Genomic DNA, 23,720 nt, shown 5'->3' on the forward strand with positions numbered 1-23,720 from the left:
TGTATAATGTTGTGATCACTTTCCTGTTGAAATATGATGTGTGATCACCCCCATGATGGAATCTGCTGAGTGGTGCCGGCAGGGGTGGGACCTATGGTGGCTCACTGCCCCCTCGGCCTTCATCTCTCCACCTTCCGCTGTCTATTTCCTTTTCCTGCTCACCTTGCAAATGTTGTTGACTTATTCTGGATCCAGCAGCCATCTCTTGTCTGACCTCTGGTTCTTGGGCCTTGAGCTAGCAGCTTACCCGTCCATCGTGGGATTCCTTGATCTTCACAGCCTGAGAGCAAGAGTCCTGCTCCCTGACCTCCCTATCTTGGATTCGCCAGCCCCTGCAGTTGACTCAGGAGAAACCTTGCGGTCTTGCCAGCTGACCTTGGGGATTCCTTGACTGTCACAACCGTTGAGCAGGATCCCTGCTGTCCAACCTGCTCATTTTGGGTTCACCAGCTTCTGCAGCTCCGTGAATTGGGAAGGGACTCTATCCTGATCCAAGGACTTGGAATGTTTCAACTCCTACAGTTGTGTGAGCTGTTTCCTTAATATAAATCTCTCTGTATATATTTATGTGCATTACTGGTTTTTCTTCTCTAGAGAACCCAGCCTAAGACACTTATTAAGGAACATTTTGGTTGTTTGTGGTTTTTGATTATTACAAATGAGCCTGCTATGACCAATTAAGTATGAATTTTGCATGAGCCTGAGTTTTTATTCTTTGGGCTAAATCACACAACAGTGTGATTACTGAGACATATGTTAAAGTTTTCTTTTTAAAGAAAACTATTGAACGGTTTTCTAGAATAGTTGTACCATTTTACACTCCCGCCCACAATAGGTATATGAGACTCAGTTTCTGTGCATCCTCACCAGCGTTTGGTGTTGCCATTGTTTTTAGCCATTCTAGTAAATGTGTGGAGTCCTGGTGGGACAGTGGTTAATTGTTTGGCTGCTAACCAAAATGTCGGCGGTTCAAATCCACCAGCTGCTCCTTGGAAATGTGTAGTTATATCTGATTATGGTCTGAATTTTCATTTTCCTAAAGGCTTGTGAGGTTGAACATCTTTTCATGTGCTGGTTTGCCTTCTGTGTATACTCTTCAGTGAAATGTCTCTTCGTGTCTTTTGACTATTTTCAAATTAGATTGCTTACTTTTTACTGTTGAGTTTTTAGAGTTTTTTGTATATTGCGGAAACCCTGGTGGCCTAGTGGTTGAGAGCTGTGGCTGCTAACCAAAAGGTTGGCGGTTCGAATCCACAGGTACTCCTTGGAAACTCTGTGGGGCAGTTCTACTCTGTCCTGTAGGGTTGCTATGAATCAGAATCGACTTGACAGCAACGGGTTTGGTTTGGTTTTTGTATATTGTAGATGTGAGTCCTTTGTGAGATATGTAGCTTGTAAATATTTTCTCCCAGTATGTAGCTTGTCTTTTCATCTTCATTTTTGTTTAAGATGGCGGTGCATCCTTTTGCCAGGACAACAGTTGTGGGATCCAAATAAAAACTATTGAATGGTACCAGGGTTGCATTCTCCCTCTCTCCTGTTAGACAGTTGTGTCAGAGGAAAGAGTGCCATCTACTGAAGCATGGATATCCGTTCTTCAACATGGGAACTCTCAACAGGAAGGGGCAAGGAAGACTGTCGATGGAAAGGGCCATCCACCATCCATATAGAGAAATGTCTACTGCTATTTAGTAGAAAGCCGTTAACAATCCCTGCCAGGACGGAGGGCTGTTGTAGGCCTAGTGCACTAAGTCTCTTGATAAAGAATCAGCAATGAAGGTAATAAATAAAAGAGATGACATTGGTGCTAGCTGCTTTTAGACATCTCTTGCCTGTCTCAGCTTTGTTCGTTCCAAGTAATTAAATCGCTCTGTCTAATTAAAGCAATACATTGCTGTTAGCTCTAAGTATATTTATAACACATGCCTTGAAATGACATTTTTAACGAAGACTGATCTGACCTTTGTTTTTGAATAGGTTATATTATAGATTTTAGCTTTTATTAAATCTGTTGAGTACTCATTGCATAGAGTTTTTTTTTTTTTTCTGTATATACTGTAATATAATGAAAATTCATTCTTTTTTGGGAAGAAGTATGTGAGGAGTTGCTGATGTATTATTTATGGCTGTGTTATTTTACTTTCCTATACGTTTTTAATGTTGCAGAGATGATAAATATGGTTAAAGTAAAATAAGTTCAAATGGGTTTACTTATTTAGAATATGCTGTTTTGCATTACCACGAAGTATAAAAATCCTAGTTTTCTGTATGTGAGATAAGTGGCAGATTTGGTATTTCTAACAAACAGATTTGTCAATTTCTGGAAGAATTACAATTTTTCGAAATGTTTGGCTTCGGTTTTACAGAGCTACTTATAATTTGGTAAGTGAGCAATTAGATGCAGTAATCCCCAAAGATGGACAGTTTGGGTGAGTTTTGATAAACTTTCGGGCAGAAGATTTTTAGTTGCCATGCCCTCATATAACTTGAGAGGAAACCATACCATATGATGTGTTTGGCAAATCAGTTTTCTGCTAGATTCTCTCCTCCACATCAAAAGTATTGCAGAGAATATGATTTTAAAAGTTAAGTGTATTTGGTGTGAATTTCTTGTCTTTCTCTGTCTTATTCTTTCCATGAGCCTGTTTATTGGTAAACAATGGAATTTTGCCTTCACATTCAAGTGCCACTACTGCGGAAAATATTTCCAGGGAAAGTATTTGATACTGCCATTAGGCTATTTGAAGTGCCTATAAATCTAAGAGATGTGGACATAATGGTATGCTGTTTAGATACAGGTAGGAGATGAATATGATTTACAAATGCTTTTTACATGTTAGCAAAACAAACTTAAATGAAAGTTGTCAGAACTATGAAGTTTTGAAAGAAAATAAAGAACATCTATAGTAAATTTATTTGTTCTCTGTATTTTTTAATTAAAAAAAATTATCTTCTCTCAAACTTTTCGTAAATCCAATTGAACTTTTTAGTAATAATAAGTAAAATTGTATGATATGTCAATATCTGCTTCCTCATTTTTCCCCACAGCCACCTTTGGAAGATGAAATTTTTCCCCCAACATTTTATGAAAGACATTTTTTAAAATAGAGCAAAGTTAAAAGAATTTTATAGGCTTACTCATATGCCCAACACCTAGATTCTATCAATTTATCTTATATTTGATGCATATCACATAAATTTATGATATTTGGCATGCAGATCATTAACTAGAGTTCGATATTTATTTACATTTTCATTTAAAATTTACATAATAATAAAACACATAAATCATGTGTACATTAGTTGAGATTTGACAAATGTGTATACCTTTGTAACCCAAACCACTGTCGAGTTAGAATATGACTATCACCCTAGAAAGTTTCCTCATGGACCTTCACAATCCATACCCATCCTTCAGAGATTAGCTTTACCTGTTCTAGAATTTCGTTTAAAATGAACCATCCACTCACAAGTACTACAGCCTCTACCAGGCTGAGTCCAGTGCAACAAGATGGTGCCCAGCTACCACCATTGACTACCCTTGACAGAGATCATAATAGAGGGCCCTGGACAGAGCTGGAGAAAAATGCAGAACAAAATTCTAACTCATAAAAAATAAAAAGACCAGACTTATTGGTCTGACAGAGACCAGAGAAACCCCGAGAGTATGGCCCTTTTAGCCCCATAACGAAGTCACTCCTGAGGTTCACCCTTTAGCCAAAGATTAGACAGGCCCATAAAACACAATGAGACTAAATGGGCACACCAGTCGAGGAGCAAGGATGAGAAGGCAGGAGGGGACAGGAAAGTTGGTAACAGGGAACCCAAGTTTAAGAGGAGGAGAGTATAGACATGTCCTGGGGTTGGCAACCAGTGTCACAAAACAATATGTGTACTAATTGTTTAATGAGAAGCTAGTTCTGTAAACCTTGATCTACGGAAAAAAAAAAAAAAAAGAACCATATACTATGTGTCTGGCATCTTTTACTCAGCATGTTTTTAAGATTGATCCACATTGTTGTGTGTCTCAGTAGTTCCCTTTTTTTGCTAAGAATTATTTCCTTTTATCAATATGCTACAGTTTGCTTACACATCTTCCTAGTCATGGGCACCTGGGATTCCAGGCTTTTAATCCCTGGATATGATTTTTTAAGATCATGTAGTAGCGTTTCATTTGAAACTATAGTGTCTTATCATTTTTACATAGTTGTCCTTGGAATCAACTCGAGGGCACTGGGTTTTTGTTGGGTCCTTTGACAACCAACCACAGGTTTGAGAAATTTTAATATTTGTATGCAAATTTTATAATTTAGATCTTTGTGTCTATGCCAAACTTTGTTGGCATGAGCATAAATATTGGACTTTAATATTTAACCCTCCCTTCTGAAGACCAATGGAAGTTTCTACCTAGCTTTGTCCACCCCTACCTTAGAAAGATCAACTAAGGAAATGGCACTACAAAGTCTGTGTGTAGTGTTTTATCTAGATTGGGATTTAAATCCCAGTCATTTTCTTTTTCTCTCTTTAGCAGAAAAAGGTAAAATTGGTGTTTAGTCTGTTCAGCTGATGTGGTGGAGGCTGTTGTTGATAGTGGTGGTGAGCAAGTAGGATGGGCAAATATTTTTACAAAAATCTCTTACATATGCAAGGATGATGTGTAGGTGCATAAACTTAAAGATAAGGAGAAGAGCAGGAAAAGAGCTCTTTTTAGCCATTTAAAAGTTTTTTGGGGGCAATTCTTCTCCTGCAGTATTATAAAAATCCAAAACCCATTGCTGTCAAGTCAGTTCTTACTAAATAGCAACCCTGTAGGACAGAGTAGAAACTACCCCATAGGATTTCCAAGGCTGTAAATCTTTATGGAAGCAGACTGACACATCTTTCTCCTGTGGAGCGGCTGGTGGATTTGAACCACCAACCTTTTAGTTAGCAGCCAAGCGCTTCAACTACGGCACCATCAGGGCTCCTTGCAGTGTTATAAAGGGATGTTTAATCAGCATCCTTAAGTGACCAGATAGCAACTTCCCATAAATACACAAGCAACTATATGCAAAATTTATCCGTAACTTAAATTTTTTCACCATCTGACATTTAGGGATAGAGAAAGTTGAACTTAGAGAAAAACAGTGTGTGTGTGTATATATATATATATATATATATATATATAAAAGACATTATGAATAACTAAAACCTTCTTGCCAGTATGCATTTTCAAACTACTAGAATAATCAATTTGCCTAGGGGACAGCTTTTGAACAGTACTCTTTGAAGGTTTCAGTGTGCATTGGTAATGTCATCTGTGGATAGGAGAATGAATGAAGCTCCATATCTTGACTCCCTGACCTAACAAACTTGTGTGGAGAAGGGGTAAAATTTGTCGTTATTTTAAAAGCATATTTCTTTAGTAAAATGGAGAGGAAAGAAAGCAGGCATACTGTAAACAGCTATAGAATATTTGTGATAAGGGGTGGTTAGGTATTTGCTTTACCAATAACACATTACGTGGAAGAGCTTGGGGGAAATAATAATCAGTAAATATCCGTTCATAGTTCCAACAGGATGTGCATCCCATTGCCTAAACTTGCTTCAAAAACCTCATAAAGCTGGATGCCCTCCAAAGCTTTTACAGCAGAACAAAAGAGATGATCAAACTTGTAGCCACTCAAAGAGAAGCAAGTATAGTGACTTTGAAATCCTGTAGAAATCTTCAAATGGAGAGATGATGTCCTTTCAAAACCTGTGAATAAGAACAACAACAAAATTAGCTTTCCAAGAATTAGAAATTTACAGCTGCTTACTCCTCATGTTACATTTTTAGATCTCATACTCCAGCAGTTATTTGCATTTCCTTATATGTATGAAAGATTATACTGCTTCCGTGAAGATTATAGCCAAGAAAACTGTATGGGGCAGTTCTGCTCTGTCACATGGAATTGCTATGAGTCAGAATTGACTTAATGAAAATGCTTATGTCTTATTTGGTTTAGTTTTATTAGTCTGAACTGTTTTACTCTTTCTGCCCTGTGCTTGTGTTCTTGCCTCTGGTTGGAAGTACCCCATGGATTAATTCATCTTTCAAAACCTTGTTCAGTCATCACTTCCGTGATGAATCCCTCTCTGATCACTTCTTTCATTCCTTCAGAACTACCAGTGGATTCATCTATCTACCTCTCTATATTATTTCTGTATCTTCTACATAGTTTTCTTTTTTGCTAATCACTGGTTTATCCAGTGGTATTATTATATTTATAATAACCTCAGTAGTGGTAGTAGTAGTAGCAATAATAATAATTATACATAATACCTGTATAGTGTTACTCCAGGCCAGACATGGTATCTATACTATTTATTGCAATACGATCTATAATATAATACTATTATTATGCCTAATAATGTGCTTTATTGCCTGAACTGTAGTGATTTTTTGAATTTTATTTTGGATTAAGTTAATAATACTTTATGAAAATTTCTCTGTAAAAAGAACATATTAATTTATACTGTATTTCTTACAAAATTATATCCCAAACACTGTGGACTTTTTCATGATCAAGAAACATCTAATAATCACATGTATCAAAAAAGCCTTGATGTATATTTAATACTATATATATAGTAAGATATCTCCAAATTTGAGAATGAAGTTTGTAGGTCTAGAATATATGGTCCTAGTTTCTATGTGGAGCCCTGGTGGCGAAGTGGTTAAGAGCTTAGGCTGCTAACAAGAAGATCTGCAGTTCAAATCCACCAGCCACTCCTTGGAAACCCTATGGGACAGTTCTACCCTGTCCTGGAGAGTCGCTATGAGTTGGAGTCGACTCAATGTACCGAATAGCAACAACAGTTTCTATGTACCTGAAATAAGGAATTCTGCTGCTCTGATTACTTCTCATGTCTTCAAATGGGAACCTAAATTCTTAAACTCATGATTTGAATAGACAATGTAAACTAAACCTCATCTAGTATTCTTTATGCTTTCTGTTAATAGTGTCCTGGTCAGTTCTGACCCAAACTGGTTTTATTATTTATTTAGGCAATATTAGCAGGTGTGCTTGTTAAACAACTGCTTTAACAAGGCAAGAGCAATAGGGTTTGTGTGGCGAGAACCATAGTAGTAAGGATGTTGTAGGGAGTATGGTAAATTTCAGACACACAGCAAAGCAAAGCAGACAATACAGCACGTGTGCACGTGTTCACCATCCTCCTGTAACAGTACTCACTTCTTGGCCGTGATTATTGTACGTGTACTCCAACCTATGCCCCCAACATCTCGGGTTATTTAGCAGCAAGTATCAGATGTCATATTTTATCGGTACATATTTCTGTATTTCTAAAATATGTCAATTCTTTTTAAAAAATCACTATATCAGTATCGAACCTAAGGAAATTAACAAATTCTTAATACCATCAATTGATCAAGGTTCAAATTTTACTGCCTCAAATTTTTTTTTCATAGTTACTTTGAATCAGAAAACAAGGCCCACACATTGCATTTGATTCATGCCTCTTAAGTCTTTTAATGCTTATGTTCTACTTTCCTGCCTTTTTTCCCCCTTGCAATTTATTTGTTGAAGAAACAGGATCTTTTGACTTCTGTTGTTATCTACCGTCGGTATTTTCCTGATTGTATTCTTGTGGTATTGTTTAGTGTTTCTCTGTTCTCTGTATTGCTTTAAACTAATATTTAGACAATGAAGTTTAAATACATATGAGCTTTGGTGGGACTGGGGGTCAGGAATATTTCATAGGTACTTCCATCAGGACTCACATAATGTGTAGTGTTTATCTCGCTGATGTGAGTGGCCATAGATGGTCATTGCCTAGATCTGTTGTTTTATTCAAAAAAACCCAGTGCCGTCGAGTCAATTCCGACTCATAGCGACTCTATAGGACAGAATTTAGGGGTTTATAAAGTGGTAATATTCTATTTATTAGCTGGGCTAGTTTTAAAGAGAGAAATTTTCATTAACTAGTTAGCTACCAAGGAGCCCTGGTGGCACAGTGGCTAAGCCCTTGGCTGCTAATTGAAAGATCAGCAGTTTGGAACCCACTAGCTGCTTTGCAGGAGAAAGTTGTAGCAGTCTGCTTGCATAAAGATTACAGCCTTAGAAACCCTGTGGGGCAGTTCTACTCTGTCCTGTAGGGTCACTGTGAATCGTAATCAACTCAATGGCAATGGGTTTGCTAGTTAGCTACACTGAGGGACAGGTTGTACAGAAAAGGCAAGGTTAATGCTTGCTTCTTTGCCCTTCTTATTAGTTATCAGGAAAATGACTTGATTTCTTAGTATCCTTAAAGGTGACTTTTTAAAAAATATTACTATGAACTGGTGACTATAAACATATACGATGGGTTTAACAATTTTTCTCATTGCTCAGTTTTCCCATCTTTGGCCAGTGAGAGCCTCTTTAAGTTGACAGAATCTCAGTAGTCTTTGACGACTCTCTTGGTATAACAGAATCTCCCAGGCTCATCTTGTACTTTTCCTGCCATAGTCCAGGATCAGCAGTTTCTCCACGGAGCCCAGGTTTGTTTCAGTGGCAAATGGTACTTTGAAAACCGTGATTTAGGTGCTAGGAGTGATCATTGTTGCTGGGCTGGTCGTTGTGTCTAGGTGTTTTCTGTGGCCAGAGCTTAAACACACACACACACACACACACACACAAACATATGTACCTCTTGAGTTTATACTGATAGTTCCAGGCAAAATGTAGGATTTTACAGTTTTACTTAATTTCTTTGATTTTATAGTTGTATCTCTTTTCCTCTAATATTAAAAAATCTTGTTTTCTAAAGAATTGACATGATGTCTTTGGAAAGTTATCTTTTCTTCCTTAAGAGGTAGAACATTGATTCACAACTTTTAAGGCTACAACACTAAGACTGAGCTTCAGATTCTGTCCTAATGAGGGGCAGATATCTGGGAAATGTTCCATATGTCATGTCACTACAGGGAGGTGTTAGGGACAGATAACCGAGAGAGCGATAGAAGGGGTACTGGGCTGAGAACTGGCTCTGCCAACATACCCATCACTAAATTTCCTTGTTTTATCAAATGGGGGTAATAATTACCTCCAAAGGTTTTTATGGAAGGTAATGTGGAAATGCTTTGTAAATTATTAATGTATTATAATAGAAGTCATTTACTCACCTTATTAAAAATAATGAGATAGCCTTTGAACTATTGGACTTTTGATTAGCTTTTTCCAAGATTTGTTGACTCTTGCAAGGCACATTTTTCTTTTCTTTTTGTTAAGTTGCTATGATAGCCTTCCTAATTATCTTCTTTAATAGACAGGGAAGCTTATACCTCTACAGTTAAATATATACCTTTGTAGGCTTCTTTTGAGGTAACTATGCTTTGGCTTAAATATTTGTTTGGCATAAATATTAATCAAGATGTTTTTATTTTAATTTATAATGTTATTAAGTGGGTTTAGAAAGGAAAATCAAAGTAGAGGAGATTTTTTTCATCAAAACCTATTCCTTGTTTTTGGTGATCCTCATGTCCCTTATCCAGTAAAAAGGGGCCACACTCATCTGTTAGTTTGTCATACTGTGGTGGCTTGGTGTTTCTGTTATGCTGGAAGCTATTCAATCAGTATTTCAAATATGAGCAGGGTCACCCATGGTGACCAGGCTTCAACAGAGCTTCCAGACTAAGACAGACAAAGAAGTAAAGTTTTGCTGAAGGTAATTAAAAAATGATTATGGCAGTACATCGACAGGGAATTGCCCAAAATTCAAGTTAGATTCAGAAAAGGACTTGGAATGAGGGATATCATTGCTGATGTCAGATGGATCTTGGCTGAATGCAGAGAATATCAGAAAGATTTTTACCTGTGTTTTATTGACTATGCAAAGGCATTAGACTGTGTGGATCATAAGAAATGATGGATAACATTGCAAAGAAGGAGAGTTCCACAACACTTAATTGTGTTCATGTGGAACCTGTAGGACCTGTACATAGGCCAAGAGGCAGTCATTTGAACAAAACAGGGGCATACCGACTGGTTTAAAATCAGGAAAGGTGTCCATCAGGGTTGTATACTTTCACCTTACCTATTCAATCTGTATGCTGATCAGATAATCCAAGAATCCGGACTATATGAAGAATGTGGCATTAGGATTGGAGGAAGACTCATTAACAGCCTGCGATATGCAGATAACACAACCGTCCTTGCTGAAAGTGAAGAGGACTTGAAGCACTTACTGATGAAGATCAAAGACTACAGCCTTCAGTTTGGATTACACCTCAACAATAAAGACAACAAAAATCCTCACAACTGGATCAGTAAACAACATCATGATAAACGGAGAAAATATTTAAGTTGTTAAGGGTTTCGTTTTACCTGGATTCATAATTAATGTCCATGGACACAGCAGTCAGGAAATCAAATGACATATTGGGTACATTTGCTGCAAAAGCCCTTTTTAAAGTGTTAAAAACTGAAGTTGTCACTTTGAGGACTAAGGTGCACCTGACCCAAGCCATGATGTTTTCAGTCGCCTCATATGCATATGAAAGCTGGACAATGAATAAGGAAGAGTGAAGAATTGAAGCCTTTGAATTATGGTGTTGGCAAAGAATATTAAATATGCCATGGACTGCCAGAAGAATTAACAAATCTGTCTTGGAAGAAGTACAGCCAGAATGCTTCTTAGAAGCAAGGATGGCAAGACTTTGTCTCATGTACTTTGGATGTGTTATCAGGAGGGATCAGTCCCTGGAGAAGAACATCATGCTAGGTCAAGTAGAGGTCAGCAAAAAAAGAGGAAGACCTTGAATGAGATGGATTGACAAAGTGGTTGCAACAGTGATCTCAAACATAGCAATGATTGTGAGGCTGGTGTAGGACCAGGCAGTGTTTCGTTCAGTTGTACATAGGGTTGCTATGAGTCGGAACTGACTCAACCATATCTAACAACAACAACATTCCATTGTTGCCAATTCATTATATTTCCTTCCAAATTTAGTATACTTCAGATTTGATATAATGATCAGTTTAAAGAATGCATAATGTTTGAGATAAAAGCATACTCTAGTTCCTTATTATTACATTAAAAAATTAGTAATTTTTTCTATTTTTTACCATTGTAAACACTATTGTGAACATTTTTCCACCTATAAGGTTTTTCATATTTTGGATTATTTCTTTAGAATCCCGGAAGTAAAATGACTACGTTAAAATAATAATATATATTTTTTATCATTCTTGATTTATATTCCTGCTTAGCTTTCTGTGAGAGTTGTAACAGTTTATGATACCTTTAGCAAATTGGTTTCATTTTTCTATTTGGTATGGTTTTGATTTTCCTCTACGCACATTGCTTATTTATTTGTTGGGGGTTTAATATTTCCTTTAAAATCTCTAACTTGCATGGCCCGTTGAACTTTGAAAAGGGGAATGTCTATTTTACTGCAGTGAGATGCAAGAGAGATGTGCAGAAGAGATATGTGTAATGGAAAACCCTGACAGGAGGTGCCATAGATGCAAAGGGGGCAAAGTAAAAATCAGGTTGATTTCTCTTTTTTTTTGTCTGGCATTACCCGTAATAAAATCTGTTTCTAGCTGTAGAAGTGCAGTGATCTATGTTAACGAATAAACCTGCGACGAGAATTTACAAATAATAGTTAGAGCTTAGCAATCAAATGGTGCATTTTCTTATCTAAACTTTAGAAAGCTACAGGAATTGGTCTCTGTGTTTATAAAGATTGGATTGTGAATTGCATACTTTATTTAAGATGTTGTGACCACGTTTCTTAGTTAGGAACCTACTGTGTTTCAGGTACTTACAAAGTGGAAGTTTAACATTTCCAGCACATCGTTAAAGAACCTACATTGCCTAGCAGCCCTGCAAGTTTGTTAAAATGATTTTATAGGTATCCTCTACCACTATGTAATAGTCATTGGGCACTCCAGTGTTTGTCTGAATCAACCTGGTCATTTGCAGATAAAGATCCTGGGAGTTGTGATCTAGCACTGTAATGTGGTGAATTGATTTTCGCGTGTTGGGTATTACTGCTGACTATAAAAAATGGTATATTTAAACTGGCTTTGACTAAGGGTCATTTTGTTATCTAGAGTAAACTAGACTTTGGAAGTGATATTACTTTCAGCCCTGCAAGGCTATAGTAAGGACATTTTATAGAGTGCTAACGAAAATAGAGGCAAACTGGTGGTGCAATGGTTAAGCACTCGGCTGCTAAGCAAAAGGCCGGCACTTCACACCCACTAGCCGCCTGGTGGGAGAAAAGAGCTGGCAATCTGTCCCTATAAAGATTACAGCCTAGGAAACCGTATGGGCCCAGATATTGGGAAACCTGAAAAGGAAAGTCTTGACTATTTGAGTGGAGATTGCAGTCTTAGAATGCAAGCCTGATTCAGGTAAGCGTTTATGATGGAGGGCAGGGAAGAACATAAAAATCAGATATTCTAGTATTCTGGTCAGTTGAAGACCAAGTTTTGCAGAACAGAATTTCTAGGAAAATATGATTTTCATAATGATGAAAGTAGCAACTGTTGTTATTGTTATTAATAATTTTTATTCTGTATTTAATCTATACCAGGCACTATGGTACATATTTTAATATTTATAATAAAATTTAATTCAGCAGTGTTTTTTAAGGTAGGTCCTATTATTATCTTCACTTATCAGATGAAGAAAACAGTATGTAAACGGTTAAGTGAAGCCATGTCCAAGTAGTAGATAAGAGATGAGAAAGCAGGCTGCCTAAATCCAGGGCCTGAAATGTAGCTGCTGTTCTTACACTGACTGAGTTGTGTATCTTGTGTTTGTCCTTCTGTATCCACCCTTTACCGTCCATGCCCAGAAAGTGTGGTGACCCCGCTGTACTGCATCAACAAGTTCTCTTATCCTCTGGCTTCCGATTGTGTTCACCCAGTGAGGGGGAGGGGAGGTCTGTTGTGACTGGAAAACCTAGGACAGGGAGAATGGTCAGAGTAATCGTTCTCTTGGTTTCTTCCCTACCATGTTGCCCTGGGTTGACTCTCTATCCAGGGCCACATCTACTATCAGGAAGCCCTCTCCAGGCTTCCGGTAAGTGCTCCCTTTCCTTGTCCAGTCAAGCCTGGGGGATGATTAGTTCTGGTTGTTACTAGGCCAGACATACTTTACTGTCCCCTTTTAGTTTTCATAAATAGGCCCTGTATTAAATTCCCTTCGGTTTCCCAGTTGAATTGGGCCATCTTGTCTTGCCAGTACCATGACTCATACACTGGCTCTCCCATTTTGAGAAAATAAACTATGCTAAGATGAGTGTTTGAATTTCAGGGCAAATCCAGTTGCTGTAGAGTTGATCCTGACTCATGGTGATGCCTTAATGTCAGAGTAGAACTGTGCTTCATAGGGTTTTCAGTGGCTAATTTTTTGAAAGTAGATTGCCAGGCCTTTCTTCCAAGGTGCCTCGAACTGCCACCCTTTTAGTTAGCAGATGAATGCTTTAGCCATTTGCACCACCCAGGGACTTCTTAAGTATCAAAAATCAGGGGCACTGTGCTAAGTGTAGTAACGTGGCTAAAGAAGCAGGAGCCATGGACCCTGCCCTCAAACAACATGGCTACTTAGGACGGTGGTGCTTTTAAATAATAGTACAAGGTAGCATTGACTAAGTGCCACATTTCTAATGCTAGAGAACTCTCTATGGTCTGAGGGAGAAGGGATGAGCAAGCACTTGAGTAGAACTTTTAAGGACTGGTACAATTCTGCTAAAAATTGAAAGAAAAAGTTTTCAAAGTATATTCTGCAGACAGCTCACAAATCTAGGTGGGGTAAGGGCCTGTAAGGGGGTAGAGAGGTAAGGGATTTACATGTCATGTTAAAAAAAAAAAAAACCAAACCTGTTGCCATCAAGTCAATTCCAACTCATACCAACCCTACAGGACAGAGTAGAACTTCCCCATAGGGTTTCCACTGAGTGACTGGTGGATTCGAACTGCTAACCTTTTGGTTAGCAGCTGTAGCTCTCAACCACAGTACCACCAGGGCTCCGTCATTTTGATAGGCACTATATTTTAATCTACTTTTTGAAGAACTATTTTGTACCCAGATAGTTGTTCATGCTTATTGTGAAGAAAAACTGGGTTGAGGTGAGTAATAATGCTCGGACTAGTCATTTTTTTGGAGAGAGATTCAAGCTTCTTTGAGTACCTCTTTACTCTGTACGTCAGGCTTGCGGTTATATTTGGACACACCATGGTTGTAATTCATACTTTTGGTTTAACAACACTTTCATATGTGATTATCATTACTTTGTAATTACAGCAATAAAAATCCATTCTTTGGGAGCTAGTCCAGTATTTAGAATATTGAAAATAAGTGTGCTCAGTACCACTTGTCACAATGATTTTTCCAAGGCTTGGATTTCTAAGAAATCAGCTTCTATTGTGCTTCAAAACAAAACTGATGTCTAATAAAATTCTACTTTTAGAGATGGCAGCTCTTTGTAGAACCTGAAAAAGAAAACTTAAATCAAAAAGAATATTCACAAAAAGTCATATGTTCTTCTATTTAGAAATATTGAGAGGGTAGAAGGAATCATAAAAGTATCTCAGAGAAAAATAGCCTGGAGGTTTAAGGATATAAACCAAACCAAACATTACCGTCAAGTTAATTCTGACTCCTAGCAACCACATAGGACAGAGTAGAACTGCCTCATAGGGTTTCCAAGGCTATAATTTTTATGGGAGCAGACTGCCGCATTTTTTTCCCATGGAGCAGCTGGAAGGTTCGAACTGCTGACCTTTGGGTTAGCAGCTGAGCACTTTTACCGCTACACCAGTAGGGTTCCTATTTAAGCTGGATCAAATGTAAACCTAAGGATGGGGTGGGGCTTTAGGAGGGAAAGTCTTGTATGTGGGTGAGCCCATTTAAGTCCTCTGATTCTTCCCTTTTTATAGTATTTCTTGGGAAGCTATAGGAGATCTACCTCAACTTATTTCTACTTGAGGATCCATTGAAGCTCTGGTCTCTGCTACAGAGTCCACTTGGGTCCTGGCACAAAGGCCCAGACCGAAGCCAGTGTATCAAACCTGGGAAGAGCAGTGGAACTAGAATATTAACTATGCAGGCAAACTGGATTTTATCAAGCCATTGCTTTAAATTAAAAAATGGTAATAAGGTTGTTTTTATTAGCTATGCATGTTGTTGTTAGGTACCATTGAGTTGATTCTAACTCATGGCGACTTAATGTGACAAGATAAAACTGCCCCATAGGGTTTTTTTCACTGTAATCTTTACAAAAGCATTTTACCAGGTCTTTCTTCCATGAAGCTGCTAGGCAGGTTTGAACTACCAGTCTTGTGGTTAGCAGCAAAGCACTTAACCATTGTGCCATCAGGGCTCCTTTAGCTATACATAAACAAACAAACAAAAAAGCAAAACCCATTGCCTTCAAGTTGATTCTGACTCTTAGCGACCCTATAGGACAGGGTAGAACTGCCCCATAGGGTTTCCAAGAACTGGCTGGTGGATTCGAATTGCTGACATTTTGGTTAGCAGTCAAGCTCTTAAGCACTTGGCAACCAGGGCTCCACTAGTGATTTAAATGATTATATCATCACAAGAGAAGCTGCTAATTCAGTACCAGAATTACGTGGGAAGCTCTTTAGAATTAGTACATCATGATACTAGGGAAATTTCTAATCCCTGGCAGTGGTAATAGTAGCATCTATATAAGGTTATTGGTATTAATATAACTGTATCCGAGACTGAGAAATATATTCTTCCTGGTGTGATAAAAGAGCCATCTCAGTAGTCTGCTACAGATTTCATTCTTTCTACCTATCTATGTCCAAGTGTTCAGCTCTCTGCACCTTGTAATGACTGCTCTAGCCTTGTCCTGGACTTTTATCTGTCATTTCCAAATACTTGCTGGACATTATTGCTTGAATATCTCACTGTCACCTCAAGTGCAACATGTCTAAAAAAGAACTGATTATATTTCTGTGTAGCTAAAGAGAAGTTGTGAAGGTTACTACCATTTGCCTAGTTGTTCAGGTTAGGAACTGCAAGTTCTTCTTGGCATATTCCCCAGAAAAATGCCCATATATATAACATTTTGTGTGAAATTTAAGATTACTAACTTCTTCTGAAGCCAGCCCCAGCATACAACGTTAAAAAAAAAAAAAAAAAGAGCTTCAAAACAATTCTTTCTGGTTCAGTCATAGCCAAGGAAGTGAAACTAGATCAGACTTGAATTTTTGTACAATTTGGGTGAACTGGAACAATAACTGGAATGGGAAAAATAATGAATTTTCTAATCTCTCTCTTAGAAAACAAGGGCAGCGTACTCATCGCATAGAACCAAGTCTCTTAACCCCTTGGATTTTGAGTAGAGTTGGAAATAGCAGTGTACTGCTCAGAGATGGCAGCTGACACACTGCTTTCACGTGTGTCACTGTCCACAGTCCTGCAATAGTCCAGCCTCATACATTAGGCTCCTGAAAGGGCTCACTACGGCTCTTCTGAGTCTCCCATTCCAGGACTTCAACCCATAATTTTTCCCATTCCAGTTACCATTCCAGGTCAGCATACTGTAACATCCAGATCTGTTCCATTTTCACTTTGTTGGCCATGACCGAACCGGTTCGAACAAGTTCGAAGCCCTAAAAAAAATAACTCTGACTGAGAGGATGAAGTCCAGGTCCTGCTGTCCAACAGCATCTCATGTCTGGAAGCTAGTAGACTACTATCCTTTAGTGGTCCTGTCTGTCTCAGGCTCCTTTTAAGAGTTTTCCGCTTTAGTAACTCTGACTGACTTGTTTGTCCTCTGAATTGGGTTGCCCCTTTCCTCAGTCTTTTGGTCACATACCCGAGGTGTCTTAGGCTGGGTTCTCTAGAGAAGCAAAACCAGTAAAGCGTGTAAGCACTTATATATATATAGAGAGAGAGAGAGATTTATATCAAGGAAATTGCTCACACAGTTATAGAGGCTGGGATGTCCCAAGTCTGTGGGTGAGAATGAATCTCCTCCTGATTCACATAGCCGCAGGGGCTGGCAAACCCAGGATTGGCAGGTCTGCGAGCAAGGCCCTTGCTCATAGGCTGCAAAGACTGATGAAACCCAAGATGGGCAGACGAGACAACAGGTAAGCTGCTAGCTCAAGTTCCAAGAACCAGAGGTCAGACAAACAGAAGCCAGCTGCAGGAGCCAGCACTAGCAAAAAGCCCAAAGCCTTGCCAGAATGTCCACTTTCATTCAATGCAGGCCACACACCAAAGGAAACTCCCTTTCAACTGACTGAATACTCAAAACAGGTCCCATCATGGGAGTGATCACATATCACATCTCAACAAGGAAGTGATCACAACGTTATAAGACTGCCAAAACACTGAGGATCATGGCCCAGCCAAGTTGACACACAATCTTAACCATCAAACCAGGCCATGTGGAATGCTTTGGCAGTTCTCTTTCCCCAGGGACCTTTGTCCATCCTTCAAAATCCAGCCTAGTTACACTTCCCCTCAAGTTGAAATTATGTCTGTAGTATGCTTATTTTTTTAATGTTGTTTTATATTATGTTTTCACGGGGAAACATCTCTCTACTTAGGAACTCAAAGTTCCTTGAGAACAGAGAAAGTGATTTATTTCCCTACCCAGAGGTTTTTTTTTTTTTTTTTTGGTTCCTCAGTACTATGATCATTTTACCTTCATGTGTGTCTTGAAAATCTTATTTATGTACTAAAATTGTCTCTTTTATTAGTATTATTGATGTGTTAAAGGAAAGCAAAAAATAATTTCCATTTCTTAGCTTGTATGTGGAATGTGTTCTCTTTCATTTTCGAAATTGGAAATTTCTCCTGATTAGGTGATTTAAACAATTTGAACTTTAAAAATATATTATAATCAGACATTAATATACTCAACTTTGCTAATACAAGGAAAAGGGGAAAAAAAAATCCCCTAAGGATTATTCCTAGGGCAAATAGGTTTTTTTGTTTGTTTGTTTCCTTTAAGAATATACAATTCAGAAAATATTAGAATTCACTGAATCCCAACTGAGGCATACTGTGTATGATATGATTCATGAGCAATTTGGGTCTGTGTGCATTTTGGCATATATTCTTATGGTACTTTTAAAAAACAAAATATTCCTCCCCAGAGAACTAGGACATAAACATAAATGCAGGTATGAGCTCCATTTTAAACATTGGTGACTAGTAAAATTATATTTCTGCTCTTTGTTGATGCTACAAGATACAGATACTCAGTAAAAGTTATTGACCAACAGATCTTTAAGTCTTGGGTGGTTTAGGCAGGATTTATACACAAGTGCTTAAAAGGATTTCCTTTAGATTCTTAAAAGGGTTCTGGAGGTTTTTTATTTGATATTAAAACCCTGAGACTGTAAGCGGAGAAGAGTCATTTTGCGTGTGCTTGACAACCACCCATACTCTATCAGTAAGACTGAGATACAAGCAAACAGAGTGTTACTTACTTCATTGGCTCTTGCAGTATTAGCTTAACTTAATTAAAAACATACTGGCAAAAACCTCCTGTCAAATAAATTGTTTCCCTCAAGTCCTCTGATAAAAAACATATAATTCTTCAAGCATGATAACTTGTTAGGAAAAAAATGTATACACCTATTGAAAATTTTATGTAGACTTTAATAACTTACATATTTATTACCCATTGTTTTTGGTAACTGAGATTATTAAATAAAAATATTTACACCTTTCTATTTTGTTGCTCAAGTAGTTCACTAATTTTATGAAGACAGAAATGTTTTTGGCTTCATGAGTTTCTTATAGCAACAACCTGTGCATGCTTTTGTTTAGTAAGACATAACAGTTAGGAATATTTGTGTGTATTCCAACTCCAGGCCTCTTAAACCTTTTCCCATGAATGCTACTCTTCATCAACCTGTAGATTAGTACTTGTGGTGCAATGGATCATTATTATATGGCCTTTCTAGCCATGGCTTGCAACTCCTACCAAATAATTGAGTGAGACTATGCAAATAAGGTGTTTGTTGCCCATCAAGGGGAGTGGACAGCTTGCTAATAATGCAAATAAGGTGTATGGCACCCTTGTGGAGGTGGCACCATGCAAATAAAGTATATGGAATGCTAACAAGGGGATTGGTCAGTTTTGTCATTCCACTAGGCTTAAAATGAGCCATCCCAGAGGTGGACAGAGAGGATCTCACCACCACCAAGAAAAAAGAGCCAGGGTAGAGTGTGACCTTTGGACCTGGGGTTCCTTTGCTGAGAACCTCCTAGACCCAGGAGACAGAGAGCTATAATGCAAAACTGTGAGAAGTAGTGGCAGCAAAACCAGGAGACTGGTATGAGACCGTGTAGTGGGCTTCCTGGCCCATGGAGGGAGACAGCTACAATGGGTGCACCAACCCACGGAACAAGAGAGTTGAGCACCTTCAGGCCAAGGCATATCAGTGGAGTGGAGTGCCTCTGGGCACTTACGATGGAGTTAAAGAACTTTGTAACACTTTTCAGAGAAGGGCACAGGCAAGACCAAGATGCTGAGGGCCAGAGAGAGGCCTGCCTGCGAGTATGGCTGAGAAGAAGTTGTCCTGATTGAAGAACTTTATCCTAAGTTGTTCTTGATCCCAAATTGTAGCCTATTACTTCCTAATAAACCCCATAATCTTGAGTATTGTCTGTGAGTTCTGTGTGGCCGTTGCAACAAATTAGCAAACACAGCAGAGTAGTAGAGAGTGGGAAGTACGGCTGGGGTCAGAATTGATAAAAAGATTGGAGGATGGAGGTAAGTTGGACCTCCGCCTCATAAGAATCAGCCTTGGGCTGATGCTGATGATGATTCTCCTCCCTTATGAAGTTAGAGGAGGTCAGACGCCATTTTTACAGCACTCAGTATTTGGTGTTAACTCATCTTTAGGTATTCATTGGCTAATTTTTGGAAGTAGATTGTCAGGCCCTTCTTCCTACTCTGTCAGTCTGGATGCTTCTCTGAAACATGTCTGCCATAGGTGATCCTGCTAGGACTTGAAATGCCAATGATAAAGCTTTCAGCATCACAGCAAAACAGAATCCACCACAGTGCAACAAACTGACAGATGGGTGATGGTTCCTAAGAGTTGATTCTTGTGAAAATACTTTACTACCTAACTATTTAGTAAATGATGATTTTAAGTTACTGAAGTGCAAAAATATGGAATAACTATATAACTTCTTTTGGCACACACTGTCTACTAAACATCAAAAGTGGACAGTTTCAAATGTCAAAAACACAAAGAAAATACTTTTACCACATTTTTTATTTGCTTTCTTGATGTGGAAGCATAATATGATTGAGTTCCATTTTCTGGATGGTCAGTGTCGTTTCTTGGTTTTTCTCAATGATTTTCATCATCACGTGTGAAGGTATTTCTTTCTCCCTTCTTCCCCAAGTATTCTTTCTGGTTCTAGGCAAAGCAATGATTTGTTCAGTAGTTAACATTCTGTATTTATTGGTTTATTTGGTTTTTGTGTAAGAGTTCCTCTATTTAAACATATTTTTAAATGGGAGATATACATACGTGCATAAAGAATATACAGTAAAGAAAAACTATAAATTATGAGGTTTATACCTCTACACCTGTATAACCACTTCCCTGGTCAAGAAATGGAATGTAGTCTGCCCTCAACCCACTGCAATTCTCTTCTATCCTCTAGAGGTAACCTCTATCCTGAATTTTGTGATTATTGTTTGTTTTTGTTTTTTAAATTTTTACTACCTAAATATCAAACGCTAAACATTTTGGTTTAGTTTTACATTTTTTAAACTTTGTATGAACGTATTCATATAGTTTTGTGTCTTAATGCTTTTATTCAACAATGTCTGTGAGAGTTATCTATGTTATTGTGTGTAGCTGTCTGTAGTTGGTTAATTTTCATAGTTAAATGGAATTCCCTTATATTAATATGCCAACTTTTAATTATCCATTTCCTTGAAGGAAATTTGGTTCGGTTCCAGTTTGGGACTATTGTAAACAAGGCTGAATGAACATTCTTATACATGCATCTTAGTGTGGATGTGTACTAAATTCCTTAATATAAAAGTGACTTCAGAGACTTCATAAGTTCATTTGCTGAAAATGCAGATGTCTTGTCGTTGATTCTTTCTTTAGTTCTGCAGTTAAATTCCTTGTCCAGATACCAATAAATCAATCTACCATAACATCACAAAGGAAATTAGATTTTAATTAGGGATTTAATGGATAACTAGATTTTCTTGAAATGTCAATGTGGGTAGAAGGCATTGAACATAGACATATTGCAATGCTTAGTTTAAAAGGGTAAAATATACATACAGTATGGAAGAAGTACAGCCAGAATGCTCTTTAGAAGGGAGGATGGCAAGACTTCATCTTATGTACTTTGCGTATGTTATCAAGGAGGGACCAGTCTTGGAAAAGGACATCATGCTTGGGAAGGTAAAGCGTCAGGGAAAAAGAACAAGACCCTGGATGAGATGGATTGACACAGTGGTTGCAACAATGGGCTGCAAACATAGCAATGATTTTGAGGATGACACAAGACTGAGTAGCATTTTGTTCTATTGCACGTAGGGTTGCTATGAGTCAGAATTGACTTGATGGCATCTAACAACAACAACATGAGTAAGTTAATTCAAATTTGTTTTTGGTAAAGTACCTTGTTTTAGTGTTATTTTCAGATCTACTTCACTGTTTACAGTGTTAAGGTTTTAGGGCTGGGGAGAAGATCTTAGGCCAATCCCTTATAAATGAGAAAATGCCTAGATATGTTAAGAGACCCATCTGCTTTGCAAAGCATGTTCTTGACAGAAGTGAAACTGTTAACTTTTCTTTCTGTGATGCTCTCCATTATCACTGTCCATGTTTCCAGTTTTACATTTTGAAAGATAGTTACGTTTTATATACTGTTCCTCGGTGTGACCTGCCTTGTACACTTAAAATATTATTTCACTTTATCTCTCAGTGTGGGCTAACCAAAGAGGCTTGTGCCAGCAGTGAAGGGTCACAGCCTTAACCATTGAGGGTGGATAATGATGTCTCTGGAAACCCAGCATGAGTGCCCTAGTCTTGTTAGTGATTTTAGAACTGCTGCTTCTTAGGGACCTGGGTCAAGTGATTGTAATAGGCTTTGAGGGACTCTATTGTTTGACCCACGCATTCCATTCCACTGCCCTGTCACCTGCTTCTCTTGCTGGGAGTATAGAGATCTGGAGGAGAAAGAAAGGAAACTATCCCCAGTGTGCTCCTTATCATTACTTACCTGTTCCCCTTAGCTTTTCCTTCCCACTTATCAATAATTGGAGACCTGGTTGTACAGTAGTTAAGGGTTTGGCTCATAACCATAAGGTTGGCAGATTGAATCCACCAGCCGCTCCTTGGAAACCCTACAGGGCAGTTTTACTCTCAGAGTCACTCTGAGTTGGAATCGAGTAGGTGGCAATGGGTGTATTGATAATTGTGATTCATAACTTAATTCCTGCTGGAGGAGCCAAGGCAGGGTGAAGAGAATGAGGCAAGGTCGATAGCTTTATATGAAGTCTGTGCTTAAAAATTTTTTTTTAGAGACTGCTTTTAATGGGCCTTACATTTTCAGGTAATCATATAAAACAAATGAAAGCATGACCATTCATTTGTCTATGAATATTTGAAGATTATACTGAAACAGTTCATTGAAACACTTCTTCACTGTACTTAATCTTGGTCATTGAGTATATATGGTCATAATTTTTATCCATTACTTTGTTTTGATGATGTACTTTGGTAAGCCTTGGTTGTCTACAACTAAAACTTAAAGAACTTTTAAAAATATTTCTTAATTTTTAAAAATTAAGTATTTGAGAGCTTTTTGATAAAATATATATGCATTTGTTTGTCATATTTTACTGTCACTAGGTACAAAGCCCTGTGCTAGAAGGTGTAAATGATACAATGATGATTCAAACCTATTGGGCAAAGAAAGACAAATGTGCAACTATTATAAAGTTCTCTACCAAGGCAGATCATTTTTCTGATTGCTAAATGACATTAATTTTCCATTTTGCATATGAGATAAATGGTAGAATTTTATATTTTGACCTTTATTCAAGGACACTTTGAAGACTAAAAGTTAAAAAAAAAATCTACCTCATTAAATTCTTCAAGTCAAACTATTACAGAAGGGAAGTGGCAAATCAGATTTTAAGATCAAGTACAAGTTGGCTTATATGTTTTCTTTTGTGTTCTCATAGATATAAAATTTATCCTTCATTGGATTCTGCAGCTTAAAGAACATAAAAAGGTTATTAATTATTTCCTCCAAGTTTTTAAAACATCTCTTAGTAAATAAGCAACCTGAACAAAAGATTCTACAAAAGAGTGTCATCATTGTTTTCAGCCAGTGTGCAAGCCAGAAGCCTCTTATAAACGTTGGTGACCATTCTTTGTCAGTCACCTTAAGGCCAACAAATGTAAAATGGTAATAAGTTGCAGAACCTCCAAAATATGCATTAAACATTTTTTTTCCCTTTGAAACCTTGGTGAACTTAGCATAGGTTATTTAACAGACAGATGTCATTTTCATAATTACATAAATTTCTAGAAAATATGAGTAGAGCTCATGTGAGTTTCAAATAATATTTATTCATTTCCATTAAGTCAGCTTCTAATATTAAAAAAAAAAAAAAAAAATTGGCTCCAGGATCCAACAAAAGTCATCACATTGAAGGATCCTATTTTTTTATTTCTAGGATGCAATCTGCC

At 37.8% G+C, this 23,720-nt stretch overlaps 1 protein-coding gene across 8 annotated transcripts in view; it reads left to right on the plus strand.

The window, feature by feature from the left end:
• Positions 1-23,720, plus strand: part of PARD3B (par-3 family cell polarity regulator beta) — a 1,165,226-nt gene that overhangs the window by 109,944 nt on the left and 1,031,562 nt on the right. The gene's annotated exons all lie outside the window — the stretch shown is intronic.

The sequence above is a fragment of the Elephas maximus genome, chromosome 6 (assembly GCF_024166365.1).
Source record: "Elephas maximus indicus isolate mEleMax1 chromosome 6, mEleMax1 primary haplotype, whole genome shotgun sequence".
Classification (NCBI taxonomy): domain Eukaryota; kingdom Metazoa; phylum Chordata; class Mammalia; order Proboscidea; family Elephantidae; genus Elephas; species Elephas maximus.